General features: G+C 37.4%; 1 protein-coding gene across 3 annotated transcripts in view; it reads right to left on the bottom strand.

Moving 5' to 3' along the window:
• Positions 1–16,566, bottom strand: part of SLC38A5 (solute carrier family 38 member 5) — a 204,267-nt gene that overhangs the window by 121,124 nt on the left and 66,577 nt on the right. For all 3 annotated transcript variants that reach the window (XM_053695700.1, XM_053695702.1, XM_053695703.1), the window contains one exon: positions 16,409–16,472. The gene's annotated coding sequence lies outside the window, so the exon portion shown is untranslated. The remainder of the gene's footprint in view (positions 1–16,408; positions 16,473–16,566) is intronic.

Genomic DNA, 16,566 nt, shown 5'->3' on the forward strand with positions numbered 1-16,566 from the left:
ATGGTAAGCTTGGAAACTTTTTTATATCTGTGGTCTCATCTTTGTATACCACATCTCACAATGTCCAGACTGTGGTGAAGATATTTATTCAGAGACTGCCATTGATGGACACGGAGCCAGAGATCCCTAAGGGTATTGGCTAAGGGGTCTGAACTGTAGTTCCTCAAGTTAATTCTGTTTTGACCAGACTTATTGGTTGTTCTGGAGCATTGTTTTGCTATACTTAAAATATGTTATGTGTTAGGTGAATGCTAATGTTGGTTTAAAGTTTTTTAGTCGTTTACTGTTTTATATTTTTTGACTTGCTAGTTCGCTTATCGTGTCTAACGATGCTCTGCTGAGTTAGCACCTAATTTTCAGAGATCTGCCTTCACTAGTTAAGCTCATATTTTATTAGGGCAAAATATGGCTGGTTCTGTCTACATTACATTATTTTATGATTCAATGGTCATATCTAAGTTTATACGGCAGTGATATTTGTTACACCTAGTTACAAAACTCCACTAACAATTATAGCAGCTCATTTTTAATATGGTTCCTTGGTTTTGCATCTGTTCCATTTTGGCTGTTTAGCACATATGTTAAATTCAGAGGATTATTATTTGCACTGTGTTCTCCATAATAGAGGGGATGGCTCTAGTTAAGCAATCTATATATTTTGAAGCTACTGTATAGTAAGTCTTTAATTTTTTCTTGCTGGGCTGCCTGCGGCCGGGGTTGCCTAGCAAATACTTCATATATGTACCGGTATAGTCATATCTAGAGGTATCTTACTTGCAAAACTGCCATATAATCTCATAGATTGCCTATATTAGGGAGAATAACAATATCACAATGTTGATTATGTTTTTTGGAATAGTAATAGCTGTGCCTATTTTTTCTAATGGAGATACCCATACTATATATTCTACGCTGATATACATGAATAATTTACCACCTAACATATATGTCCTACTAGTTTAATCACTGTACTAGGCTGTCACAACCATTGTATTTTACGGCAAATACATATATCTCCTATGCTAACCCACTCCATATCCAATGTGCTGCCATTTAATCAGTTCCCCATTTCATATATTCTCATAAACTTAAAGGGACATTATACACTCATTTTTTCTTTGCATAAATGTTTTACAGATGATCTATTTATATAGCCCATAAAGTTGTTTTTTTTTTTTTTAAATGAAATGTATAGTTTTGGTTATTTTTAAAGAACATTGCTCTGATTTTCAGACTCCTAACCAAGCCCCAAAGTTTTATGTGAATACCGTCAGCTACCTTCTCCAGCTTGCTCCTGTTTGTGTAAAGGGTCTTTTCATATGCAAAAGAAGGGGGAGGGTCTTATTTCCCACTTGCAGTGGGCTTTCCAGCTACCTTTTCAACAGAGCTAAACTGACAGCTTCTAAGTAAGTTTTTAAACAGTTTTATACTGGATTTTTATATCAGTATCTGTGCATCTTATTCTTTATAGTAGTGTCTATTACATGCAGTTATATGAAAATGAGTGTATACTGTCCCTTTAAGCCCGGTTTGTCCCGTCAAGTTCTCACTGTAAACTTTTATTATAATTGGTTCCCTCCATCCTATCATAAGGTACACACTCATACTATAGACCACTTTATCTGGCTTACAGGAGGAGCTCTATCCTCATTAATAATTATTATCACCTATTATTTCACTGCCATAACTTTTAGTCTACATTATCTACCATGCCTAAATGACCACCCCCCCATTTCCATATAATGTACCTTCCTGTTTGGAAGGGCTACTTAAGCGGTCTATCTTACTTGTACCGCAACCAGGACCGTCTTTAACACAGGGCAAAAGGGGCAGCTGCCCTGGGCCCAGTCTCTGTTGAGGGGCCCAAGAGTCCTAAAAAAAAAAATTTTTTTTTTTTTTTTTTTTATGGTTCATACCAGACTGCTGATGTGACATGGGGAACACACACATTCAGTCCTAATACTGTCACCGTTCAAAGTACTCTGCTTATATTTTTTAAAAAAACTGTGCCAGACCGTGTCGGTGTCATGTGACATGCCAAGCTAGTGCCATGTGCTGTTTTAGATGTGCACTGTGCAGCACTGAATGCAAAGCCCTAACTCGGCATCCAGCCATTTCCCACTGCATCAGAAAAGGTCCTACTGGGGTTACCACTGTTACCAGGTAACTGCTCTGGTGGTGGGGATTGTTTCTGGGTAGGGCTGACTGTAGGCGCATGCAGCAGAAAGCTGGAGCGGCAGGCACATGAGGATTTGAGCATCTGTGCAGCTGCATACACTGCTCTCTTCAGTCTAGAGGCTGTGTGTCTCATCTCACACTGTATCCATGCAGCCTTGCACAGACAGCATCCAGTCTACTGGTCCCCTTAGCCCTGCTCTTTCTGCTGTGGCCCTAAGATCAACTAACTGAAGTTTGTTAGGGGAATAGTGCTTTGTAGAAAGGTGTCAGTGGGAAGAATAAGTGAGTGCACACACGCCCCTCCCCATGCAGCATTGTCTAGTTCAGGGTGAGAGGGAACTTGTTCCTAGCAAAGAAGCGGCATGTGCTGGTGTGGCTGATGTATAGCGTCATGCTGATACTTCACACATTAATGTAAGGTTTATTTTTATAGTTTTTATTTTTTCTCTGTCTCAGATTTTACAGCTTCCCATAGTAGTTCTGCTGTTCCAGTCAGTAAACTTATATTTGTCTGCACCTCCATGCTTCCTCCTTTACCTTGCTTTGCTCCTGTTGGCTGCCCTAAATCTCTTTAACCAGCTAACCTCACACCAGAATCACATTCAAAAGAATATTAAATGAATCCACAGTGGAGGAATTTATATATTTATTTACTCGTACTGCTTAGGTCCAGTTTTACATATTGCAATTTTTTTTTTTAAATGATTAGCCCAGCAGTGGATGATCCACCGCTGGGCTAATAATAAAAAAAAATTGATTTAGTTGTTTTTTGGGATGTTGGGGTGGAGAGCGAAATTGCATGGGGTGGGCCCAAGAAAATTTTTGCCCAGGGTCCAATCAATATTAAAGACGGCCCTGACCGCAACCTTAAATTGACTTCCCTTTATTTCATTTATGCTGTAACATAAGTTATATATGTCAATTTATTTTTCTATTGCAAAGCTGGTTATGCAAGGCTACAGAATGTTTCCCCTAAGTTTTACAAGTATTGATGTAGTTTTTCTTGGATTCATTTATGCTGTATTACAAGTTGTAGATATTTATAGAATGTTTCAAGATGTCAGGGGACTCCTTACCTCTCTCTGTTATAAAAGTAGTCATGCATATCTGTAGAATGTTTAAAAACATCTCTGATGAAGCGCATCTGCCCATGCGCGAAACGCGTAAGATAGGAGCTTACCATGTGTCTGATTAAGCCTGCTCCTAAATAAAACCTCATTTCATCCACTCCAAGACTCAGCATTCCTTTTTCCTCATTCGTATAAAAGTAGTCATACATATCTGTAGAATGTTTTAAAGTAAAACTAAATCTGAAAATGTTTGGTGTTTAGCCTGTATGGTTAATTTTTTTCTGTGATACAATGGCTATGGCTATATCCCTAAATGTATATCAGATATGATTTTGCTTTTTGTTCTTTTCTGTATTGGTATACCTCTTGTAACATAGCATGTATGTCGTAGTCTGTTCTCAGCCTCAATAAAATATTTATATTAAAAAAAAAAAAAAAAAAGACTTTAACGCTTATGATGCAGCTAATATTTAATGGCCAGAACGGCAGCAAATCATAACAGGCTACCAGCTAACTATACTTTTTCAGCTTTATTAAAAGGGACAGTCTAGTCAAAATTAAACTTTCATGTTTCAGATAGAGCATGCAATTTTAAACAACTTTCTAATTTACTCCTATTATCAATTTGTCTTGGTTCTCTTGGTATCTTTATTTGAATGTAATATTAGGAGCCGGCCCAATTTTTGGTTCAGCGCTTGCCGATTGGTTTCTAAATGTAGCAACCCAGGTGCTGAACAAAAAATGGGCCGGCTACTAATATTACATTCTTGCTTTTTCAAATAAAGATACTAAGAGAACGAAGAAAATTTGATAATAGGAGTAAATTAGAAAGTTGCTTAAAATTGCATGCTCTATCTGAAGTTTAATTTTGACTAGACTATTCCTTTAATATACTATTAATTCAACTATACTAATATTTATATTAATTGCATAATCTTAAGAAGTGCAATATCCTTCCAATACCTGACTATATTGCAACAGTGTACAACTTAATACTTGCAATCATGTTATTAAATTGAATACAAGCTGGTAACTATTGTGTAGCAAGAAATCTCACACATTTACTTGTGCTGCTCAATATTGTTTAACCATTGCACTTCCTCACTGCAAAGGCTCCAACTATTACTTATTTTGTAATCTTTTGATTCTAGGAATGGCAGAGGCTGAACTACTGCCAGCATTTTAGTTTTAACCTTACCCATTTCTAAATATATTTTTCTAATAAAGTTTTATGTTTTAATTCATTCATGACGCACACGCATATATATCATACCGTATCACTTTTTTGTTTTGTCGCTAAAGCTGAAATTAGCCAATAGGACATGAGTTTATAACATTTTTATTTTATGTCCCAAACACTAGGCCTGTTAGTTCTTTGTAAGTGTTAAAACATGAATTCTGCGGTCTCTGGTTTCCTGGAAACTGTTCTCAGATGATTCAGCTTAATCTTCAAAAGCATAACTGTAAATTGCAATGTCATCTATATTGGGTTGAAATCCATTTAATATATAAATTTGTCAACTTCTGGATTTTTGCCAGAGAATGTTTTCATTCCATACGGCATTACTGTGATCCTGTATAATTCAAAAGAGGCAATAAATGTAAACTTCTCAATATAGAAAGAATCTGTCAATAACCTGTCCTTTAATCCAGTGTCGATATTAGTCGCTGTCAGCTGGTCTAACAATTCAGCAGATCTGGGCATGAATTAAAGTGATGTTGAATTTCAGACTTCAGGAATGTTGCAATAAAAAATGTATTAGTGTACAAGCAAAACCACATATATTTTATAATACATGATTTATAATCCCACTTAGCATATTCTGTTCCTCCGCCCCCCTTTATTTCCTCTCTTGGCTTGACTGTGACACAGAGAGCAGTCCGACCCTCTCTCTACATAGGATTCCTAAGGGCTTTCAAAGGGCTGGACTGCTAGAGAGTGTCATATGACACACACACTGATTGGATGTTCATTGGAATTGTCATTTAATAAAAAAAAGGAGTTCATTCCAGTGGGCTGGCATAACATTGTAATAGAAACATTACTATACGCATGAATTTAACCCTTATAATTGATTAAAAAATAAGAAGGTACACATATACCTTTTTAATAGCAAAGATTACATATATAGCATTTGATTAGCTAAAGTTTACCATCACTTTAAAAGGATAGGAAAGTCAATATTAAACTTGCATGATTCTGATAGAGCATGTAATTTTAAGACACTTTTAAATTCACTTCTATTTTCAAATGTGCTTTGTTCTCTTGGTATCCCTTGTTGAAAAAGAATAAGCACATATCCTACACTTGTGGGAACTATCTGCTAATTGGTGCCTGCACACATGAGTCTGTTGTGATTGGCTAACTAGATATGTTCATCTTGCTGCCAGTAGTGAAATGCTGTTCCTTCAGCAAAGGATAACAAGAGAATGAAGCCAACTAGGGACATACATAAATCTAACATTTTCAGAGATAAAAAAGCATGAAAGGAGGGCAAAATAAACATTGACAGTATATCGCAAAGTTGTTTAACTGCAGATAACTAACCATTTTATATTAACATCTCAATGTGTTTACTATCCCCTTAAACAAAATAGGGGATTCAGCATTGCTACCACTAGATTTTTATCATGTTTTTTTTAATGTTTATTGGAACATTTTTCTTTGCATTTTCTTCAATATCTTTTCTAGCATTATTAACAAGAATAAATCAACCAACCAGGGAATCTTGTTGCTCGTCTTTACGTTGAGCGGGCAGCGGGTGCTATAAGTCCTGTGCCCAAAGTTACTATGCACTAGTATTTTCTTGTACAGCACCGCCACATGAGCAGGGCGTGTCAATCACCCCAAACAAACAAGTTTGTATGACTGCTGCTTATTAACTTGCTGTAAGCAGGCTTGCATGAGGGAGCGTGTACAGCAGATTTTTTCTGATTAAAATTATTATTATTTTTTTATTTAAATGATTAAAAATTGTTATTTTTCCCCACTAGTAAGTCACAGTCTTTGGTTGGGTTTCTGTGTTCTAAAATGCAAATAATAGTCTATATTTATTTAAAACACCCACTATTACCCAGCTGATTTCACTGACCACCCAGGTCAAATTTAAGCCAGTATTAATGACCTAATTTACATTTTCAGAATTTGTTGCATAAATGGTCTTTAAATCAATTTGTTAAATGATGCAATTAATTTGTGTAAAGTATTACACTGCTCCCATCCAGCTGGTAAAATTTAATGTGGCAAACACTGAAATATTAAAGGGACAGGCTACACCTGGGTCATGTTACCTTAGATTAGGCTGTTAATAGTCTCCTGCACCCTATTTTAAAATGAATATTGTTTCTGCCCACTTTTGCTTAAATTCTCTTGGTAACCTTACTTGAAAATGCACTAGTGGGAGCTAGCTGATAACAATGGTGGCTGCACATAAATGCCTCTTATCATTGTGTTCCCAGTAGTGCTTTGCTGCTCCTTCAACAAAGGATAGCAAGAGAATTAAGCACGTGATCATGGAAGTAAATTGGAACGTTGTTTAAACTCACATGCTCTGTCTGAGTCATTAAAGAAATAAATTGTGCTTCATGTTCCTTTAAAGTACAGCTCAATAACAATGATGTCCTTTATTTAAATGCATTATTTTAATTAAATTGAAGGGTGCATGTTATAATTATATTGTTAGACAGATTACAAAGATTTTAGAACTTTAAAACTATTTTATGCTGATACTTCTATGTAAAAACACTGGTTCATTATTTGCCAGACTTTTAGTATATTGTTATATATAAAAAATATTCATCATGGTATATACATAGGGTTGCCACTTCAGCCATGTTTTTCTGAATACTTATGAGTTACACATACTGCAGGGTATTGCGCCCCTACACAGCAATATACATGTTCCTCGCTGCACACCCTGCAGCATGTGTAACTCATAAGTGTCCACGAAAACATGGCCGAGGTGGCAACCCTATATATATATATATATATACACGGAAATTGAATATATACGTGTATATCCGTGTTCTCCACACAAAAAATGAAGTAGCTGGGTAGCATTATGAAGTAGCCGGGTGGGGGCAGTGTAATAATTTCGAATATTACATAATTTTCTGCTATCCAAAACACAAATGACATTGCATAAATTAACAAATGTATTTAAAGGGACACTCAAGTCAAAATTAAACTTTTATTATTCAGAAAGAGCACAAAATTTTAAGAATTTTTAAAATTTACTTCCATTATCAAATTTTGCACATTTTATGAGGCACCATCTCCGACTGAGCATGTGCACAAGCTCACAGGGTATACGTAGGGTCTGTGATTGGCTGATGTCTGTCACATGGTACAGGGGGCTGGAAAAGGGGAGGAGAAAAAAAATCTACTGCTTTTGTGAAATTTAGAGTGTTATTGCATTGTCTTTTAATTAAGCAACTGTTATTTAAAGGGATAGTAGACCATTTTTTTTTCTTTCATGATTCAGATAGAGCATGCAATTGTAAGCAACTTTCTAATTTATTCCTATTATCAATTTTTCTTTCTTCCTTTTGGTATCTTTATTTAAAAAGCAGAAATGTAAGAGCCGGACCATTTTTGGTTCAGACCCTGGGTTGCACTTGCTGATTGGTTAGTTACATTTAGCCACCAAAAAATTAGGGCAACCCAGGTTCTGAACCAAAAATAGTCCAGCTCTTAAACATACATTTCTGCTTTTCAAATAAAGATACCAAGAGAAGGAAGACAAATTGATAATAGGAGTAAATTAGAAAGTTGCTTACAATTGCATGCTCTATCTGAATCATGAAAGAAAAAATTTGGGTTTACTATCCCTTTAATGGTCCTTTAACCCCTTAGTGACCAGACCATTTGACCAGAACATTTTTCAATTTTCTTACCGTTAGGAACCAGGGCTATTTTTACATTTTTGTGGTGTTTGTGTTTAGCTGTAATTTTCCTCTTACTCATTTACTGTACCCACATTCTCGCCATTAAATGGACTTTCTAAATATAGCATTATTTTCATCATATCTTATAATTTACTATAAAAAAAATTATAAAATATGAGGAAAAAATGGAAAACAAAATACACTTTTTCTTACTTTGACCCCCAAAATCTGTTACACATCTACAACCACCAAAAACATCCATGCTAAATAGTTTATAAATTTGTTTCTGAGTTTAGAAATACCCAATGTTTACATGTTCATTGCTTTTTTTGGCAAGTTATAGTGCAATAAGTAAAAGTAGCACTTTGCTATTTCCAAACCATTTTTTTTTTTTCAAATTAGCCATAGTTACATTGTAATACTGATATCTGTCAGAAATCCCTGAATATCCATTCACATGTGTGTATATATATATATATATATATATATATATATATATATATATATATATATATATATATATATTTAGTAGACAACCCAAAGTATTGATCTAGGACCATTTTGGTATATTTCATGCCACCATTTCATCTCCAAATGCGATCAAATAAAAAAAATTGTTCCCTTTTTCACTAACTTTAGGTTTCTTACTGAAATTATTTACATGGCACAAATTGTTGTAAATGCTTCTCTGGGATCCCCATTGTTCAGAAATAGCAGACATATATGGCTCTGGCGTTGCTTTTTGGTAATTAGAAGGCCGCTAAATGCTGATGCGCACCACACTTGTATTATGCCAGCAGTTAAGGGATTAATTAGGTAGCTTGTAGAGATAATTTTAGCTTTAGTGTAGAGATCAGCCTCCCACCTGACACTTCCCACCCCCTGATCCCTCCCTGACCCCTCTCAAACAGCTCTCTTCCCTCCCCCACCTCACAATTGTCACCGCCATTCTAAGTACTGGCAGAAAGTCTGCCAGTACTAAAATAAAAAGGCATTTTTTTTTATATATTGATTCTGCAGTGTTGGATCCCCCTTAGCCCCCAACCTCCCTGACCCCCCCCCCCTTCATACAGCTCTCTAACTCTCCCCCCTCTACCTATTTGCCGCCATATTGGGTTCCCATACATTTACAAAACATTTCTGTAAATGTGACGCGCGCCCACCCCCCGCCACACTTCCGACGCATCTCGCACACTTAAGTGAGTTACCGGATCCGGAATTAGCAAACGATGGGCCGCCCAACCGCCTCCCTGCTACAGCTCCAACCCACCAACGATCCGAACCATTGATGGCCGAAGCAGAGAGGGCCACAGAGTAAAAATGGGTAGTGCAGTGATGCCTCAATATCGAGGCATCACTGCAATACCCTGAAAGAGTCTGGTAGCGATCACCATGTTTTTTCACTGTAAGAGCAATAAAATTATGGAACTCATTACCAAAGGAGGTAATACATTTAAAAATTGTTTGGATACATTTCTCTCTAGAAACAAAATTCATGGATATGATTGCTTGCATTAAATGGGTCACCTTTAAGTGGGATTATTTAAGTTTAACTGGAGCTTTTTGTAAGTATTTTATATTTGTATAGGTTGAACTCGATGGACTTCGGTCTTTTTTCAACCTCATTTACTATGTTACTATCGCTTCCAGCGCTTGAAACCCCAGAGGACGTGTCAGGCACGTCCTTGGTCCTTAACTGTATTTTTTTGTAGGTCGTTAAGGGGTTAATGATAGTTTGTGCAATACAATTTGAATTTTTTTTTAAATTTAAGCCGGGCGGTCAATAAAATCAGTCGGGTTGTCCTGGGGAGAACACTGCATGTACGTATGACAATACATTTATTTATTTTCATCCCTGTATTTTATTGTAACAAAAACACAACTAGATCATATTTTGTTCTTTATAAGAATTTATTGTCTATGCTATTATCACATTTTCATAGACCCCAACTTTTACCGGAGGTTTTCTGTGTTAGGGAGATGAGAGGGGCTTTGTTTGAGTTTTGTGAACAGCTGTAACAGGCAGGTGCAGATAAGGGTGGGTGTGACATGGGAGGAGCCACTGCAGTTCCTGATATATGGGCCATTTGCTTTGATGTAGAAGCTGCAGGAAAGACATTGGCGGTCTCACAACTCATGACAATAATGCAATATCCAGGACAGTTGGTTGCTGAGCTCTCTCTCCATTCATTATTTCATTACAGATTGTTAGGAATGTGTAAGTGGATAACCTCTCCACTTGCAGAACATTCTATAAAATTAGCAATCTAAATTTATGTAACTGTTACAATATGCTGTAAGGCAGTGGTTTTCAACCAAAGTGACCTCAAGGCCCGGTAAGTTTTAGCCAGACATGTCCAGGGCCCGGTAGTTATATATATATATATTGTGCAGCAGGGGCAGACTGATCAGCTGGGCAAATAGAACCTGGAGAGAGGGACCAGCAAATAGGGGGGCCCACAAATGTCATCTCCATGGCTCCTGGTATGTTGCTTAAGCTGGGGTTTTCAATTGCCCTATTAGTAACTAAGCAGTTAAGTGTGGGTTTAGTGGGGCCCTGGCCCCAGAGTGGGGTTTGTTACTCAGGGGACCCTAGAGTGTGGGAGGTGTCCTGTTGGGGGTCTGTGTGAGACAGTGGGGGCCCTTCCCTAATTTTTGCCTGGGGCCCTGATTGGTCTCAGTCTGCCCCTGGTGCGCAGTGGGGCCAGCACAGGACTCGGCCCACCAGCAGGGCTGTCACGGCCCGGTACATGGCCACGGCCCAGCTGTTAGGTGCATTAGAATTGCTTATCACTTGAATTACTATAGGTGTTTCATCAGCTAAATACCTACATTGGCAAAGTTCTCACAACAGGTCAAGCTGTCCTTTCACTCATGTAAAGCAAAATAACCCAGAAACCAGTGAACTTGTTATAAAACTCTATTTGCAAATAACACAGGTGCCAACACTTCTTTCTATTCTCTCTCTCCGGATTAAATAAAATGTGTTTAAAGGGACAGTAAACGTTCATGATTTAATAGAAAGAACATGCAAGTTTAAAGGGAAAGTCTAGTCAAAATTAAATGTTCATGATTCAGATAGGGCATGTCATTTTAAACAACTTTCCAAATTACTTTTATAATTAAATAGGCTTTGTTTTTTTGTTGAAAGCTAAACTTAGGTAGGCTCATATGTTAATTTCTAAGCTCTTGAAGGCCGCCTCTTATCTCAGTGCATTTTAATCGTTTTTTTTTTACAGTTAGATAGTGCTAGTTCATGTGCGCCATATATATATATATATATAACAATGTGCTTACTCCCGTGGAGTTATTTATGAGTCAGCGCTGTTTGGCTAAAATGCAAGTCTATCAAAAGAACTGAAATAAGGGGGCAGTCTGCAGAGGCTTAGATACAAGGTAGTCACAGAGGTAAAAGTGCATTAATATAACCGTGTTGGTTATGCAAAACTGGTGAATGTGTAATAAAGGGATTAACCTTTTTTTTTTTAAACAATAAAAATTCTGGAGTAGACTGTCCCTTTAATCAACATTAAGTAACTTCTATAATCTAATTTACTTTCTTCTCTTAATGTCATTTGTTAAAAAGCATACCTAGGTAGGCTCAGGAGCAGCAATGCTGGGAGCTAGCTGCTCATTGGTAATTGCACTTTGCACTTATATACCTCTTGTCATTGGCTCACTTGATGTGTTTGCTTCCAGTAGTGCATTGTTGCTCCTTAAATAAAGGATACCAAGAGAACAAAGCAAATTTGATAATAGAATTAAAATTAGAAAGTTGCTTTAAAAAATAAAAATAAAAAAAAAAGGGTTTCATTTCCCTTTAAATGTTCAGTTCCACCACTCACATGTTCACATTTCTTTCATAAGATGGTGAGAGACCATTAGCCATTACGTGGGATTAAACTCCAGTCCACTAGGAAAAAACAAAGACACCCAACACAGCAGAGATTTTAATCCCTCCCACTTTCCCATAATCCATCAGTCATGTTTTTGCCTCCAGCAAGGAATGATGTGAACTCCGAAGTGCTTGATCTTCCCGTTGTCTGACTGATTTGAGACCCATTTCCTTCTCAGAGTACCTACAAAAAGCTCAGAGGAGTAGACAAGCGCTCAGCCAGTCAGAGATTATCTTCTTCTAGAGCAGAAATGCCACCAGTCTCCAACGTGAAATGTGGGCTTGTCCGCCAATGCCTTGGTCTACAGTGTACCGGTCCTTGATAAAATCTTACCAGACCCTTAGCATTTTGCTTGCAGTGCCTCAGATGGGCCTGTCTGCTGGAAGCAGCCTTCTGCAGCTATGGTGAGCGCAGTAAACATAGGTATTGTCCACCTTCATAGCCCGCATGCTATTAGTATGACCATATACACGTTTCACATAGCCTGGGGACATCTGGAGACACTCACATACACCATTTAACATGTACTACAGTTATGGGCACTTTTGTTAAAACATTAATAATGTCTCTTAAAATTGACTGGCTTTAGCGCACACGAGAGCTACGGTCGTAGCCCTTTTGGCAGTAAAAATTGATTGTTATTGCGGTTTCTTCACCTGGGACCTGAAGGAATAATGTTTTGTCTCAAAAATAGTGCGCCTTCCCTTCCTTCTCTTCACCGACCGGTGGCCATCTTGAAGACACACAGCAAGCAGAGATTCTCATTAGGAGTGGTGAGCACCCTTTCATTTAGAGCTTGACTAAATGTATTTATTTTTAACCCTTTATTTTGCAAATATTTTAAAAGTATTTTTTGTCCTGTTTAAAGAAATGGTGTTCATTGTTTTCTGAAACACTTCTGGGTATTTCAGTTTTACATTGTACCATTATTTCTATATTCCCCTAAGGGGGTTAACCCCCTGTGTGCCTCTTATACTGTATTCTGTGCTGCTATCTACCTGTAGATTCTTGTTTAGCCTTATTTACTGTATACTATGGGGCAAACTGGTACCACTCACATCTCTGGACATCATACTGACTCATTAGAAGTGAGATCCACTGATAATTTAACCCCTTCAGAACGGTTTGCTTTGTAAAGATGTGTTGGTGTCCTCCCCCGCTCAGTTATGCCACTTATGTGCTGAGTCTAGGTCTCATTCTAGACAAGGTCATGCAGCAGTGTATTTACAGTAGTGTACTCAGGGATTCACAACCCACCAGGGTTATCCCCAAGACAATGCTTCTGACCTGTCCCCTAAATTAAAAAATATACTCCATCTGCAATTACAGAACTGATGACTGTCATTCCTCCACCAGTCAAATGCAGATGGGAATCCTTCACAGGCCTTAGGCTTATCAGGGACATACTTCAGGAGTGACCCGTCTAAGCACCGTGTCCAAAATCAGAAGTACAGTTAAATCAGAAATCTCCTCTTCTGAGGATAATTATTCAGAAACCCAGACCCCCACCCCCAATAAAGAAGTGTCCTTTAGTTTTAGGTTAGAGCATATACTCACTTTTGCAGACGTCACTAATACCTTTGGATGTTGAAAATCCTTCAACTATAGACCAGCAAAAGTCTCAAGGTTAATTATTTTTTAAGACTGAGCCTTAAAAGGCCTCATCCTTCACACAGACTAAAGTTGCAGAAGGTTATTCTCCAGCTCATTTCTCTTCCTTCAGTCATTCAATGCATGGAAGTAGTAGGTGGCATGGTAGCAGTTTCAGATGCCGTACCATTTGCCAGACTCTACCTACTAGAAATATTGCAGCAGTGGAACAAAGATTAGAAGGGTCTGTCTCAGAAGATATCTCTAGACTTCAAGACAAAGCAGCCCATTACATGGTGGCAGACCCACCAATCTCTTATTGAGGGAGCCTCATTCCTCTATCTGGAAGATTATCAGCTTGGACGCCAGCCTGTTAAGATAGGGATCCTTTCTAAGGCTTCAATTACACAACATCCCTACTGTGGATTTGCATCAAATCACTTTAGTGATAAAAGACGTAGCCCACATTCTAACTTGGGCAGCACGTCATCATTGTCTTATATCTGCAATCCACAACTGGACTTTCTCAGTCAATACCTTCAACTGGGGGAATGGTCTCTGAATCAGGAGGTATTTAACCAAATTATGAACGGCATGGTGACTAAGCACCTAATTTGGTCTCAAAGAGGTTTTTATGATCAAGTGATTTGACATTTTGATACAAGCACAGGCGTATTTATCACAAGGTGTTGAAGACTTTCCTTATCTGGTGTAAGTCTAAGCATTATAATTCTTTTTTGAATTCCTTGTGAGTTACAATTCTTACAGGACGATCTGGTTTTCAGCCAGTTCTCTTGAAGGGAAGTTTCAGCCTTGTGGTGCTTGAATCACAAAAAGATCTCTAAACTTTGGTCAGGATAACACTGGTTATCAGATCAGCTTCTCCTAGTTGGAACCTTAACCTGGTTTTGAGAGATCTTCAGGATATATATCTACATTCTCTTGGAAGGTTCTCTTTGAAGAGTGTCTGAACTTTCTGCTCTTTCCTATGATTCTTATTACCTGATTTTATTTTATCAGCACAAGGCAGTTTTGGGAACTAACTATTCTTTCGTACCTAAGGTGGTATCTTCAGATAGTATTAATTATGGAATTGGGGTTTATTCTCTCTGTCCAGCTCTTGCCTCTTCTGAGACTGCTTTTGACAGGAACGTCCTGCAGGCCGCTGTACCTATTTAGTGACATACCTGGCTTAACTGTTATCCTGCCCCATTTCATGGTGGTTTTATAGACTTTACAGCTTTGGTATAGTATCCCATATGTGATCGCTCGTGGACTCTTACAATCTTATGGAGAAAAAAAAATGATAAAACATCTTTCGTGGTGGTGAGAGTCCATGAGACACAACCTGTTTTTTTTTTTTGTACAGTTGGTGGCGGTTTGCACTTTCCTTACCGTGCTTCCGCTTTCCTCATTTCTCTTGGCCATTTGTATGACTGAGGGATTATGGGAAAAAGGATGGGATTAAAAACTCTGCTATGTTTAGTGGTTTTGCCTCATCCAAGAGGACTTTCACCATCATGAAAAATGGTTTTATTTGTTTATTTTTAAAAGACACCTCTAATGTAAGATTAATTAAATACCTATAATTAATTAATTGTTATACACTCATAATAATACAAAGTGGCAACAATGAAAAAGGCTTACACTTAAGATGTAATTCCCCATAAAATGATTGATTATGACAGTAAAAAAATCTTATAATGTAATTTAATTATTTATTTCCCCAAACAATTTACCTCTCAAAATATTTTTTCCCCCACTAAACCCCAGATAGGCTGAAATGGATCTTGTAAACGTTCATATCTATAACCCTGCTACATGCTACGCATTAATTGCAGTAGATCATTTCTGTCCCTAAATAGCCACATCAAAGGAGAAATGAAACACATGATCAAGAAGCTGCTCAAGGGGTATGTCCATGGACTGCAAAACAATACAAATTATGCTTTCAAAATGTCAAATTTATAATTATATGTGTGTGTGTGCGCTCATTTATCCTATAAAGTGCTATTATAATCTCTTAATGCCAACAAATTGCATAAGAAGGCGCATGAATGTATTAAAAAGCTAAACTAGAAGGGAATTAACATTACATTGTTAGTGTGTTGTATTTTAAAGGGACAGTAAATTCAAAATTAAATTTTCATGATTCAGAAAGAGCATGGAATTTTAAACAACTTTCCAATTTACTTCTGTTATCAAATTTGCTTCATTCTCCTGGTATCTTTTATTGAAGACTAAAACTAGATAGGCTCATAAGAGCTCAGGAATGTGCACGTGTCTTTAGTACTCTATAGCAGCAGTGCTCTGCAAAATTGCGTAACAAAGCTACAAAAAATGTTGCAAAACACTGCTGCTATAGAGTACTAAAGACACGTGCACACTCCTGAGCTCTTATGAGCCTATCAAGTTTTAGTCTTCAATAAAAGATACCAAGAGAACAAAGCAAATTTGATAAAAGAAGTCAGTTGGAAACCTGTTTAAAATTGCATGCTCCATCTGAATCATAAAAGTTTAATTTTGACTTTACTGCCCCTTTAAGGTTACAAGGTGCTGTTTTTTTCAGCATGGTAGAGAGGAAAATTGAGATGCATTTTTTAACTGGATTCTGTCATAAATGCTGGGAAATACAGTGCATAAGGAAAGTGTGGGATTGCACAATGCGTAGATAAAATACATGGATCACAAAAACAACAACAAGGACCCATGCATTATATGGCGCTACGGAATTTTGTGGCGCTATACACACAAATAATAATGGCTAACATGCATAGTATGAATTACCTGCAGTGAGTGAATTTTAGGATCATAAACTTCCCCAGCAGATCAAAATGGTCTCCATCATAACCTGAAAAATACAATTTGTTCAGTGTTAACAGAGCTTTCTGTGTATCTGGCATAAGTCATGGGAAACCCAACTAAAGTTTTTACTTTGTTCTTAT

The sequence above is a fragment of the Bombina bombina genome, chromosome 12 (assembly GCF_027579735.1).
Source record: "Bombina bombina isolate aBomBom1 chromosome 12, aBomBom1.pri, whole genome shotgun sequence".
NCBI lineage: Eukaryota > Metazoa > Chordata > Amphibia > Anura > Bombinatoridae > Bombina > Bombina bombina.